The sequence below is a fragment of the Miniopterus schreibersii genome, assembly GCF_964146895.1.
Source record: "Miniopterus schreibersii genome assembly, chromosome: 9".
NCBI classification, from domain to species: Eukaryota; Metazoa; Chordata; class Mammalia; order Chiroptera; family Miniopteridae; genus Miniopterus; species Miniopterus schreibersii.
In genome coordinates this window covers 23,786,968-23,801,695 of record NC_138118.1, presented here as the reverse complement: position 1 = coordinate 23,801,695, position 14,728 = coordinate 23,786,968, and positions in this window count along the sequence as shown.

Here is a 14,728-nt window from a genome sequence, read left to right as displayed (position 1 = left end):
GTGTGATCACTGGGTCAAAAGGCAGCTCTATTTCTAGTTTTCTGAGGAACGTTCATACTGTTTTCCATAGCGGTTGCACCAGTCTGCATTCCCACCAGCAGTGTACTAGGGTTCCCCTTTCTCCACACCCTCGCCAGCACATGTCATTTGTTGATTCATTGATGGTAGTCATTCTGACAGGTGTGAAGTGATACCTCATTGTGGTTTTAATTTGCATCTCTCTGATTAGCAATGTTGAGAATTTTCTCATGTGTCTCTTGGCCATCCGTATGTCCTCTTTGGAGAAGTGTCTATTCAAGCAAGTCCTTTGCCCATTTCTTAATTGGGTGGTTTGTCTTCCTCTTGCTGAGTAATATGTGTTCTTTGTACACTTTGGAAATTAGCCCCTTATCAGATACATCCTTGGCAAATATATTTTCCCAGACTGTGGGGTTCCTTTGTATTTTGAGGCTGTTTCCTTTTGCTGTGCAAAAGTTTTTTAGTTTGATGTAGTCCCATATGTTTATTTTTTCTTTTGTTTCTCTTGCCCTAGGACATGTATCAAAGAAAAGTACATTACGTGGGATGTCTGTAACTTTACTGCCTATGTTTTCTTCCAGGATTTTTATGGTTTCGTGACATACATTTAAGTCTTTTATCCATTTTGAGTTTATTTATGTGTATGGTGAAAGTTGGTGGTCTGGTTTTATTATTTTGTTGCATGTATCTGTCCAATTTTCCCAGCACCACTTATTGAAGAGACTGTCCTTACTCCATTAGATACTCTTGTCTCCTTTGTCAAATTTTAACTGACCATAATGGTGTGGGTCTATTTCTGGGGTCTCTGTTCTGTTCCATTGATCTATATGCCTGTTGTACCAATACCAGGCGTTTTGATTATAGTGGCTTTGTAATACAGAAAGTAAAACTGTCATTATTTGCAGATGACATGATATTGTACATGGAAAACCCTAAATACTCCATCAAAGTACTACTAGATTTGATAAATGAATTTGGCAAGGTAGCTGGATACAAAATCAACATCCAGAAATTAGTGGCATTCTTATATACTCTTTTAGATTAATTAAAATTTCACAACATTCTCTTCTGATTTTCAGCATTACACTGAGAAATATATTATCAGCCTGTCTGTATTTGCCACATGATCTATTCTTATTATTGAAAGTTAAAATAACTTTTTATGTAGTTTATAAATTTTTGAGCAATTATACATTGTTAATATTAAAGATAATTTCTATAACAACCAATTTATGCTTTTGACTAGTATTAGCATTATGTTTTTAATGATTAGCTCTTCTCTATAGTCTGTATTTCCTTTCTGGTCCTCAAGTGATTTCCACATTGACTTTTGTTCTTATCCTCTCAGTAACTTTGTCACTTAACTTATATTTTATATTTTCAGTCTCTGTCTCTCTGTGCTGCATTCTCAGTAGTTATTGCAGTTGTATCAAATTTGCTGTGGAAACCATCCAGTAAATATTTAAATCTGGAATTATATATTTAAATATATATATGTATACTTATATACACACACACACATATATATATATATCACTGTATATAAAAACAAATTAGACATCGTGGGTGTGGCAAAAAGGACAAGAAGAATAAAATGGTGAAGTAGGACTGCAGCCAGTGGCAAGCTAGGTCATGTTTTAAAAATTACAATCAAGTTTTTTAATCCTGAAGGGTATCAGGGCTCAAAGAGATTCATGCAGGATGATAGGCTAAAGTCAAAGTTAATGCTTGGAGTTCAGGACTGGGATAGACACATGACCCTATATGAAGGTCACAAAATAAAGTCTGCCCTGCAAAAGAGACATGCACACAATAATGGTGTCACATATTTCAATACCAAATAGAATGTTTTGGATAAAAGGAGAGGAGGAAGAGGAGGAAGAGAGAAAGAAGATATGGATATGAGATAGATGTGTTGGTAAAATGCATTAGCCGCTATACAGTTTTTAACTTGAGTATGAATTATGTGACCAATATATTGAACTACTATTTTAAAGTCTGGTTTAACAAATCTTTGTTATAGTTAAAATTGATATACTATATTACATATGAGAAATGCCCATTTTGTGTCTAGGTAATCAGTTCCAAGAGAAATCAAGCCATATAACATATATATATATATATATATATTATATATTGCTTATGCTACTAGTAATTGAATTTTAACAATCTTACTTTGTCATCCAATGCATTTTCAAGACTGGTTCCCATTCTGCTCAACATTTTTGTTTTCCTAAGTTTAATCTTAAATGATTTGTATCCTTAATGTTAAACTAGAGTTTGGGGATAATATTTGGGGAGTCCAATTAAATATTACTTAATTTTTAGAATTCTTTCCAAATCCCATACTTGGAATTAATACCTAACATAGCACTGTATTTGTACTTCTATCAAAGCACTTGGAATATGTTTGGTACTTAAACATATGTCTATATCTTGCATTAGTTTATAAAATCATGTAAGACAGTACTGCATTTTTAAATTTCATATCTTGTATTTTGCTTTGACAATATTTTGTAGCAGTGTTCTTACTGTTTTACTGAATGACAGTATGGGATCACATGAAGATATAGCCTAATTCCCCCTTCCAGTCAATGAAAAGATGTCTGCTTGGCCAGCAGCCACAAAGAGCAGAGCAGCTCATACCTGACTGTTTTCCAAGTCCTTGACAGCTAACAAGCCTCACAAGACTCTCTGTTTGTCCTTGGCCTGCAAGCAGGCTGTTCCCAGCACAGCTCTCTCCTCCTCACCTCGGCTCACTGCTAGATAATCCCTTGCAGGACACTGGCCAAGTGATGAGATTCACCCAACTACCTGGTCTTCCCCAGATGTTAGTAATAAAGGCTATGTCTTTCCCTTCTGGTACCCCATGTGGCTGTTTCATACTAGCAAAGAACAGCATGGTGCTCTTGGGTTTGGAGCTCCTACGGTACAGACAGTCAGGTGTGAAAATGTCTTGTGCTACCACAAACTATTCAAGATGTTGATAATATTTTTTCCTTATAGAAGAGAAATGAGAAAAACAATATTTGGTTTTTACACATTCTATGTATTTGTTAGAATAATCTTATAGAGGAGAAATATTTTGAGATATTGAAAATGATGTTTCCAAAAACTTTTTGTACCCTATCTCTTCCTCCACGTTATAGGAAGAATTGGTAACTTTCTATATTCACTGTTTTGATAGGCAGAACATACATACTTGAAGTTAAGTTACTGCAGCATCAAAAAAAGAAAGAAAGAAACTTTGATATAATTGTCTTGGAGATAAGAGTCATTTTTATTTTTTGTAAAAAAAATTTAAAAGCATTTCCAAAGTCTAAATTTTTGTTCCAAATGTTAAAACTTAATAAGGCAGAAACTACAGTTTTTAAATAAAATTTTAAAATATAATAGGTAATGCAAAGCAAACAAATAGGTAGCTTTGATCTCCCAAAGGAATCTAAATCACCTTTGGAGAGGACAGTAAAGGAAAGAAATTGGGAGAGAGGAACCAGGAAATGTACAACAGACATGGCCTATGTTCAGGTGAATATGTTTTCACCAGATAAAGACACATAAGCCCAATGGGTTTAAGAGATCTTGAGAAGGTATAAAGAGGTGTCCCAACTTCTGGAAGAAATGATGCAATGTAAAACACATTTTTATTTTGTTCTAAGTTGGGATTTAACATTATTATACAAATTGTTACCAAAATCCTTCAAATTATTCACAACTTCTCCCCCTTTCCTCCCATCCAAAAATGCAAGTTCAAACATGAAAAGTAACCCTTATAAATATATATGCACCCAATATAGGAGCAACTAAATATATTTTAAAAAAATATTGATGGACTTTAAGGGGTGGGTCGACAGCAACACAATCATAGTGGAAGACTTTAAAATCCCACTGTCATCATTGAACAGATCATCAAGACAAAAAATAAACAGGAAAAAACAGACTTTAAATAGCACACTAAATCTAATGAATTTAATTGACATTTACAGAACATTTTATCTGAAAGCAGCAGAATACACAGTCTTCTCAAGTGCACATAGAACATTCTCAAAAATAGACCACATGTTAAGGCACAAGGCAAGTCTCCACAAATTCAAGACTGAAATCATATCAAGCATCTTCTCCGATCACAATGCCATGATGCTAGAAATCAATCACTATAAAAAAAACTAAAATATTCAAACACATGGAGGCTAAATAGCATGTTATTAAACAATGAATGGGTTACCAATGAGATCAAGGAAGAGATCAAATGCTTCTTAAACAAAAACAAAAATGAACAGACAACAGCACATAATGGGACACAACCAAAGCAGTCCTGAGAGGAAAGTTCATAGCAGTACAGGCATAGCCTCAAGAAACAAGAAAAAGTTCTACTAATCATCTAACACAACAACTAAAAGAACTAGGACAAGAACAACAAGAAAAGCCTTGAAGAAGTAGAAGGAAGGAAATAATAAAGATCAGAGCAGAAATTAATGACATGGACACAAAAAAATACAAAAAATCAAAGAAAACAAGAGCTGGTTCTTTGTAAAGATAAATAAGATTGATTCTCCTTTAGCCAGATTCACCAAGAAACAAAGAGAGGGGCTCAAATAGATAAAATCAGAAATGAAAGAGGAGATATAACAACTGACCCAACAGAAATGCAAAGGATTGTAATAAAATACTATGAGCAACTATACACCAACAAAATGGACAATGTGAGTGAAATGGACAAATTCCTAGAAGCATACAACCTTCCAAAGCTGAATCAGGAAGAGGCAGAAAACCTGAATAGGCCAATAACAACTAATGAAATTGAAGCAGTAATCAAAAAACTCCCAGCAAACAAATGTCCTGGACCAGATGGATTTACAGGCAAGTTTTACCAAACATGCAAAGATGAATTAATAACTATTCTCCTCAAACTATTCCAGAAAATTCAAGAGGAGGGAAAACTCCCAAACTCTTTTTATAAGGCCAGCATCATCCTAATCCTAAAGCCAGATAAAGAAACTAAAAAGAAAGAAAATTACAGACCAATATTCTTGATGAACATAGGTGTCAAAATCCTCAACAAAATACTAGCAAACCAGATCCAGCAATGCATTAAAAAAATCATACACCACAACCAAGTGGGATTTATTCTGGGGGTTCAAGGCTGGTAGAGTATCCACAAACCAATAAAAGTGATACATCACATAAACAAAATGAAGGAAAAAAATTATATGATCATATCAATAGATGCAGAAAAAGCATTAGACAAAATCCAGCACCCAGTTTTGATAAAAACTCTCAGCAAAGTGAGAATAGCAGGATCTTACCTAAACATAATAAAAACCATATACGATAAACCAACAGCCAACATCATACTCAATGGTCAAAAACTAAAACTATTTCCCTTAAGAACATGAACAAGACAGGGATTTCTGTTTTCACCCCTCTTATTCAATGTAGTATTGGAAGTCCTTGCCACAGCCATCAGACAGGAAGAAAATATAAAAGGTATCCAAATTGGAAAGGAGGAAGTAGAATTGTCATTATTCACAGATGGCATGATATTGTACATAGGAATCCCTAAAGTCTCCATTAAAGCACTACTAGATTAGGTAAGTGAAGTTGGCAAGGTTTCTGGATACAAAATTAACATGTGGAAATTAATGCCATTTTTATATACCAACAATGAACTCTCAGAAAGAGAAACTAAAAAAAAAAAATCCCATTTACCACTGCAACTAAAAAAATAAGATACCTAGGAATAAATTTAACCAAAGATGTAAAAGACCTATACTTGGAAAACTACAGGACACTGAAAAAAGAAATAAAGGAAGATATGAACAAGTGGAAGAATATACCATGCCCATAGATTGGAAAAAATAATATTATTAAAATGTCCATATTATCCAAAGCAATTTATAGATTCCATGAAATTCCTATTAAAATACCAACAGCATATTTCACAGAGCTAGGGCAACTATTCCAAAAATTTGTATGGAAACAAAACAGACTCCGGACAGCCGCAGCCATCTTGAGAAAGAAGAACAGAGTGGGAGGGATCACTTTATCAGATATCAAATTTTACTACAAAGTCATTGTCATCAAAACAGCCTGGTACTGGTACAACAACAGACATATAGATCAATGGTACAGAACAGAGACCCCAAAAATACACTCAAGCTTTATATTTGAGAAGGGAGGCAAGAGCATACGATAAAGACAGTCTCTTCAATAAATGGTGCTGCAAAAATTGGACAACTATGTGCAAAAAAATGAAACTAGACCACCAACTTTCACAATACACAAAAATAAACTCAAAATGGATAAAAGACTTAAATGTAAATCTCAAAACCATAAAAATCCTTGAAGAAAACATAGGCAGTAAAGTCACAGACATCTCGTGTAATGGAATTTTCACTGATACATCTCCTTGGGCAAGAGAAACAAAAGAAAAATAAACAAATGGGACTATATCAAACTAAAAACTTTTGCGCATCAAAAAAAAATCAGCCTTCCAATACAAAGGAAACCCACGATATGGGAGGACATATTTGCCAAGGATGTATCTGATAAGGGGCTAATTTCTAAAGTGTACAAAGAACTCATACAACTCAACAAGGGGAAGACAAACAATCCCAGTAAAAAATGGGCAAAGGACCTGAATAGATACTTCTCCAAAGAGAACATATAGATGGCCAAGAGATATATGAAAAAATGCTCAGTTACTTATCTCCAGAGAGATGCACATTAAAACAACGAGATATCACCTTACACCTGTCAGAATGGTTATCACCAACAAATCATCAAATCACAGGTGCTGGCAAGGATGTGGTGAAAAGGGAACCCTAGTATACTTTTTTTGGGAGTGCAGACTGGCGCAGCTGCTGTGGAAAACAGTATGGAGTTTCCTCAAAAAATTAAAAATGGAACTGCCTTTTGACCCAGTGATCCTACCTCTAGGAATATACATAAGAAGCCTGAAACACTAATCAGAAAGAACATATGTACACCTATGTTCATAGCAGTGCAATTTACAGTAGCTAAGGTCTGGAAACAGCCCAAGTGCCCATCAGTAGATGAATAGACAAAAAAGCTGTGGGACATTTACACAATGGAATACTATGCAGCATTAAAGAAGAAGGATCTTGTACCCTTTGGGACAGTATGGATGGACCTGGAGAATATTATGCTAAGATAAATAAGCCAGGCAGAGAAAGACAAACATCACATGATCTTACTTATATGTGGAATCTAAAGAAGTTAATAAACTGATGAACGGAATAGATTCAATGACATGGAAGCATGGATTAGACTGATGAATCTCAGAGGAAAGGGGATGAGGGGGAGAGATTAACCAAAGAATTTATATGCATATATGCATAAGCCAAGGACACAAACAATGGTGTGGTGAGAGACTGAGAAGGAGGGTGGGGTGGGGTGGAAGGGGTTAATGGGAAGAAAAAGAAACATCTGTAACATTTTGAACAATAAAAAAAATTATTATTATTAAAAATGTTGTAAAGGATGTACAATGGATTTGAAAATGTGTTGGAAAGTGTTTACCTTAATCTATTTTTAAAACTAATCACGAAATGCTTGGCACTTAAAATTCTAAATGCATAGAATTATAATTCTCAGAAATACTCGGAACATTTTGAACAGTCTTAAGACATTAAAAAAACAAGGTTTTGATCAATTTGGTGAATTTATTATTTGACAAATTAGGAAAAAGCCACATTTTCTCTATGATGAATTTTTATTCAGTGTAATAAATAGGCTGACGAGGCCTTCAGGGGATTGTTATTGGACAGTTTACTTTCATTTAAGCACGCTGACCTGACTTTAATTAATGGCAAGTGAGTATGATGTTACAGATTTGACATTAATATGAGCCTCTCTCTGATTAGTATGAAATTGAATCTCATTCTTGTTTTAATATAAACTTGTCTAATTATTAGCTAAATTCAATAGCTAAATATTCTCATTACCATTTGATATTTTCCTGGTTCTTGGTATGATGACTGATTTTCAAGTGAAATATAGGCAATTTGGGTATTACACTATGAGGAGCTTGATCTTATTTAAACATTGTCACATTTGGTTTGCTTTGACACCACACTGGCAGGGGAGATGAAGGAATGTGGTCTATTTACTGTTGAGTGGGGTAGAAACTCAGGATCCCCATGGTCCTCCATTGACACAGGAGAGGGAAGAGTTTCTCATTACTCCTAAGTAGCAGGGGAGTTTTCAGATTCTGTTAGGGCTCCAGATACCACTGGGGAGATCACCTTGTTACTGCAGGGAGGTGGTGACAACCCCAGCTCTCCACTAGGCTTCCTCTTGCGCCCACTCCAACGTGGAAGAGGAGAGATGCTTCATTACTGCCAGGTTGGGGGAGAGGGGCAGTCTCTCCTTGTGAACTGCAAAGACACTTTGCTGAATTCATTTACATGCTGACATCTAATTTGTGAACTTCTCTGCATATATAGGCATGCCTCTGAGGTATTGTAGGTTTGGTTCCAGACTGCAGCAATAAAGCAAGCATAGAGATAAAGCCAGTCATAATCTTTTGGCTGGTTTTTGCCTTCAATCTGTAAAAAAGCCGTAACATCTGTGAAACACAATATAGGAAAGTGAGATAAAACGAGGTAAGCCTGTATGTCACACTTCAGTAAAATATGGTAGGGTGAAAGTCCCAGCTCCTTGATCAGCCTCTTTGAAACCACCTCAGAGGCGATTGTTGCACCTCATTACAGAGGAGTGGGAAGTCTAGGCATCCATGATGGTCAATTTTATGTCGATTTGTCTGGGCGACCACATCCAGATATTTGGTTCAACATTATCCTGGATGTTTCTGTATAGGTGTTTATTGTTTGTTTTGTTTGTTTTTTGATGAGGTTTACATTAAAAATGATGGACTTTAAGTAAAGCAAGCTGCTCTCCACATTGTAGGAGGACCTCAGCCCTCAGGTGAAGCTTTGTTGTTACAAAGACTGACTCACTTAAGCAAGCTGAGCCTGCCAGCTTTCTCTATCAGATGGCCATGCCTCCACAATAACATGAGTCAATTCCTAAAATTAAATATCTTTCTTTACATGTCTATGTATATAAGCATTTTGTTAGTTGCATTTTTTTAGAGAACCTTGACTAATACAGAGTCCTCCCTGCCTTTGCTGGAATGGGTAAGGATGGGGATTTTTTCCAGGTGGTGTTTGGGTGGAGTAGAGTAATTATTCTCTAAAAGATTTTTGTCTTGCTAAGTTGATCCTTTAATGGACCTTTGCTAGAGAAAGCACACATTTTGTGTGGGGGCGCCCTATGGGTAAAAAAAAATACAACCCACCTGTGGGGTTTCTGGGTCACTTACTAGGAATTCTAGGATAAAGGAGGCAGCAGGAAACTCCAGGGATCTCACCACTATGTAGTTCCTCAGTTCCTGTCTCCTATATTTTGTATATTTGTCTATCTCCTATAATGATTATGCTTTTTACCTATTATATTTTCTTTACTGCTTTTCTCTTCTATCTTTTGAATTCTTTCTCTTTGTTGTTTTATTTCTCTTCTTAATATTCCTTATTATGTGAGATTAATTTAATCTTCCTGTCGCATTTTCTCATTTAATGTTAACTACTGACATGAAACTTTTGGTATTTTTATATTCTTTACTTGATTCAGTAATCATAATTATTCTCTTGCTTAGTATCCATTTATACACCAAGTAAAATTTCTGTTTTGAAATCTTTCTTAATGTCATTCAATAGGTGTTTAAGAATTCTTAATTATGTTGAGGTTTTCTGTTATAGTTTCTCTACTTTATGATTTGAGAGGATTTTTTATCACCTTGAATGCTTTATTATTTTCTATTTTCTTTCTCTAGCATTTTATGATATTACCTATTATTTTTTCTTATATTGAAATTTCTAATATTTTCCTGAAAAATCAATAAAATATATTTCTGTGTGAGCAATATTGAAGAATAGGGACAGCTTTTTACATCAACATTATGGTTTTCTATTGGTAAAAGAGAAATTTTCTTAATGGGTGCCATATTTTTTTGAGAAAGAGAATATTGTATTTTCTAGTTTGAGATATCCCTTTGTTACTATAGAATTTTAGATGCTCCTTCTTGCTTCCTTTTTCTCTTCACCACCTCCCTCTTTAAAGAAGTCTCTCTCTTCCCTATAACCACTGTTTTCATTAGACTCCAATTCTGGCTTTAGTTTTTATTCCTTCAAACTAATGCTCATATTCACCAGGATTCAGGGTTTTTCTTAGTGTTTCAAACTCACAGTACAACTGTCTTACGCAGAAGTGATTTTTAGCTATATGTCACCACTTGACCCCAATTACTATCTTTGTATTCTATACTATCTCCTCCCAATTCCTTTGGTAAGCTGGAGATCATTTTGTTGTTTTGGATATTTATCTCACTGCATACATATAAATTTAATTTCATGGTATTCTTGTAGGTGTGTCTTATGTGTAATTTTCTTTACCCCCTTTGTTAATTCATAGGATTAAATATATGTGGAGTTTAATATTTAAGTGCTCATTATGATTAAAAAGAAAACCCAGAAGAAGAATGATTTAAATGGTAATTGATGATAGTCATTTAGGACCTTTTCAAAGGCTTTTTAAAAGCCTAAATAAATGCCTTATCTCCCTCTCAAAAACTAAACAATCAGTAAGACAATTTCTTAATATTTGCAATATTTATTAGGCACAACAAGTCTTTTCCAAAATAAAGGTAAATGTTGTGGATGCTTTTATTCCTTGAGTCTCTTGGTCATTACTGGGTGGGTCTGAGAAGAATCTGTTTCCAAGCTCATTCAGAACTGATAAAGCCCAATTCTTTGAGGGTCTTAAGACTGAGACCCTCTTTCCCTTGCTAGCTAGTAGCTGAGTACTGTACGTAGTCCCTCAAGGCCTGTTATTTGGTTTAAACTTAGGACCCCAAATCTTAGAACAGCAATCATGCAACAAATCCTTCTCAGGTTTGGAACTTTTTGACTTCTCCTTCAGCTCTCTTCTGCTTCCAACTCTAGGCAGTTCTCTGCTTTGAAGAATCATGCATTGCATTGGGTCTACCTGGATAATCCAGCATATTCTCCCTGTTTTAAGGTCTGTAACGTAAAGTATACCTGTAAATTCCCTATTGCCTTGAAACATAACATTCACAGGCCCCAGGAGATATCTTTAAAGACCATTCTGCTTACCACATAATTACTTTAATTTTAGGCTGCACATTTAGACAAACATATCTCCAATTTCATCATTGAAATCCTTCAATATCCTCCAGTGAATGCTGCTCACTTATATTGAATATTGCCCAGTAAGCATAAATTATATCCATCAAGTAGATAATTGCATAGGGAAAATTCATTCAAAATTATTTTTCCATAGCCTTAAATATCCTGTAACTTAAGAGCTCCAATCCCAGGAGTACCACACTGTTCTTTGATAATCCAAAAAACCAAGTGAGTGGGGGGGGGCAGAGCTTTTATTACTTGCACAGGGAAAGACCCAATGGTGGCCAGTGGGGAAAGTTTCCATGCTCGGCCAGGGTGGGCAGGGGCTTATCTAACAGAGGGGAGGGGGAGGTCACCCTGCTTGGAACAGCTTGTGTACAGGCCAAGGACAAACACAGAGTCTGGTGAAACTTGCTGCTGTCAAGGACCTGGGAAAACACCCAGGCATGTGTTGCTTTGCTTCTTGTGGCTGCTGGCCATGTGGACACCATTCAACCGACAAGGAGGGGGAACTGGTCTATATCCTCACATGACTCCCACAGTCCACCCCAGTGTTGCCCATTCTACCTCACAGTCTGCATGCCAGTCTTCCAGTAGGAGACCTGTGTGGTAAGGTGTTAGCACATTGCATCCAAATCCCACAAATACAGTATAGGCTACAAGTGCAGAGTTATAGCAGGAGGAGATTCAACCCCTAAAATGGTGTAGTGCCTCCAGGAGCCAAGAGAGTTCCACCAGGAGGTAAGGGAGTCAGTGCCCAGGGCAGAGATAGTATTGATCTTTGTTCTCAAGGCCTGCGAGGCTAAACTGACATTGTGTTCTGAGTCAGGTATGTAGATGCAGCACTCAGGCCTTCCTTGCATTGCAGTCAGCATGTCTAGAGCCATCTGGTTCTGTAACAATACCTTGCACATCTGTGCAACTTCCCAGTTAAGCAAGGTGATGGCTTGGTCAGTGTGGTTCAAGACCTGAGCCCTGTCCAATTATAAGGGAGATGAGGCCAGCCACACATCCCACAGACCCAGAGGATCTCCCAAGGGACAGGGTCAGCTTTTGCTCTGTTTTCCCCAGAGGTCTTAGTCAGTGAGGGCAGATGTGTTCTGGCATTATTCCTTAGGTGTCTACCCCATGTTATGTTGTGTAGTGTTTTGTGTGGAATTATTCTTTGTCTCAATACAGTAGGGGCTCTGACTCCACAATTTCATCTGCACCACAGTCAACCACCCTAGTCCATCCCACACAGAATACTCTAACCAGGGTTGAGTGTGATTTGTCTGCTCTTGTACAAGGTGGAAGATCTAGTTTCGAATGCGGTTGAAGTCAGGGGCAATGTCATCCCACAGGCACAGGTGGCTCCATTCTGTCTCGTTATGGGGGTTGATGCACCAGAGGAGGCCCAAGACTGCCCACAGAGGAAACTCAGAGCATACTCCGCAGTCTGAATGACTGACCAGGGTACCTGCCCATTGGTGAAACAGGTCCTCTCTAGTTAGACTGGGGATGTTAAGAAATATGTTGTAAAGGGATTAGCAAAGGCAGATCTTTCCCATCAGGTAACATACCTGCAGGGGTGTGATCTTGGGTTAGTATGGTCACTATTGTGGGGTGGGAGCTTGGCTTGGTGTACTAGGCCTGTGTGGGTCCCCCACTGTGGGTAGTTGTGGAAGTCAAAACCAAGGGGGCAGGAGAACCTGCCATATAGATGCTATGTATGTTCTCCTTGGGACAGTATGAGTGGCGGGATTATGGCACTTCAGGGTAAGGAGCCATGTCATAGATACCCCTGGGATTAGAGTGTCAAGTCCCTCTCTAAGTCCTCACTCCAAGGGGAAGCACCAATGGGGCACATTTTGGGCAGTTCAAGGTCACCTAACAACCATTCACCCAGGGGAGATGTCACAAGGGGCTGGCAAAAACAGGTTGTTTGGGGTTTCCACCTACGGTCTCAAAGTCTCCTCTGCTGTAGTTATCTGAAAGAGTACAGTGGAAGTCCAGGCTGTGTTAGTAGGTTGACTGGGGACCCTTACATGGCCTGAAACCTCTCATTCAGGGTCCACAAAGCATTATGCAAGAGGGTTGTACAGCTCTGCAGAAACTGGTGGCCCACCAGCAGGGCATCTTTGAGAAGGCCATTGTATCACTCAATGAGCCCTGCTCCCCTGGAGTTGTACAGGAGGTGGAAACACCAGTAAATGTTGTGATATCGGCCTATTATTGGACTAAATGCCTGATGAAATGGATGCCTTGGTCACCCTCGATGGTCTGTGGGGTGCCATATGAAGCACACAGTTGCTTCAGAGCAGCCTAGATGGTGGTTCCTTGTGACTTCTTTGCATTTGGGCACACTTGGAGCAGGTCTGTAGCAGTGTTCACACCACTCATAGTGTACCAAGCTCCCTCTGAGTGAGGCAGCGGCCCTATGTAGTCCATTTGCCAGTGCATCAGGGATTGGTTGCCCCAGGACAAGTGCCTTCCCTCAACTGTCAGATGGCTTGGATGCCTCTCCACACAAGAAGAGCATGCTTAGCAGGAGGCCACCATGTCTGCATACCTCAAGGTGAGGCTCCAGGCCTTCATCACTGCCCAGAGCATCTGCTGGCCCACATGTTTCATTTACTGGTGGAGCTGGGCTGTGGTCTCTTCAGCGGATGCATGCTAGGTCATCTGCCTCATCATTCCTTGGGCACTGCAAGGGGGCATACCCAGTCACTTGATAGAGGGTGAGAGCTTTTTGGGCACAGAGAATGGCCAGTTCCTGCCAGAAGTCCGACACTCAAAAGGGTTTTCCAGCCACTAGCCAGGAATCTGCTTGACAGTTCAAGAGCCAGGCTTCAGACTTCAAAACACCAGCCAGCTGTCTGTACAAATCACTAGTGGCCCTAGCTCATTGACAATCTCCAACCACACCACCCAAAGCTTGGCCCATTGACTGCTGTGTCTTTCCCTGTCTTCCATCCAGATACTGTCCATCTGTGAGTGGTAGGCTACTGCCCTCCAATGGGAGAGCTGCCCCTTCCAGGACCTGTCTGTATACAAGGCAGATTCTGATATGGGTGGTATGCCTTCAGTCATGGGGATGGTTGGAAGCTGTTAACGGGGCCAGAAGGGAAGTCTTCAGTGGTCACATAAGGGATGGGGCCAAGGAGTTCTTGCAACTCAGCACTTATAGGGCTCGTGGAGAGAGTACTTCTCTGAGTCAGGTACATGCTCCACCTTGCCAAGGTGGCAGTCTGGGTGGTCTGGCTCTTGGGCCACTTCCCTATATCATGGATCCAACCCAAGATCAGGAGGGTAGTCTGCACGAGGACAGGTGCTGGCCTAGTTATTGCTTCCACAGCAATGAGAGCATTGTAGATGACAAGAACTTGTTCAATGGGACTGTAGCAGCCCTCAGGCCATTTCCATAGTTGGGACCAGTGGCCTATGAGGACTCTCAGCCCTACCCCTTAGGTGAATAGGTAACTTCTAGTTCACAGGGTGAG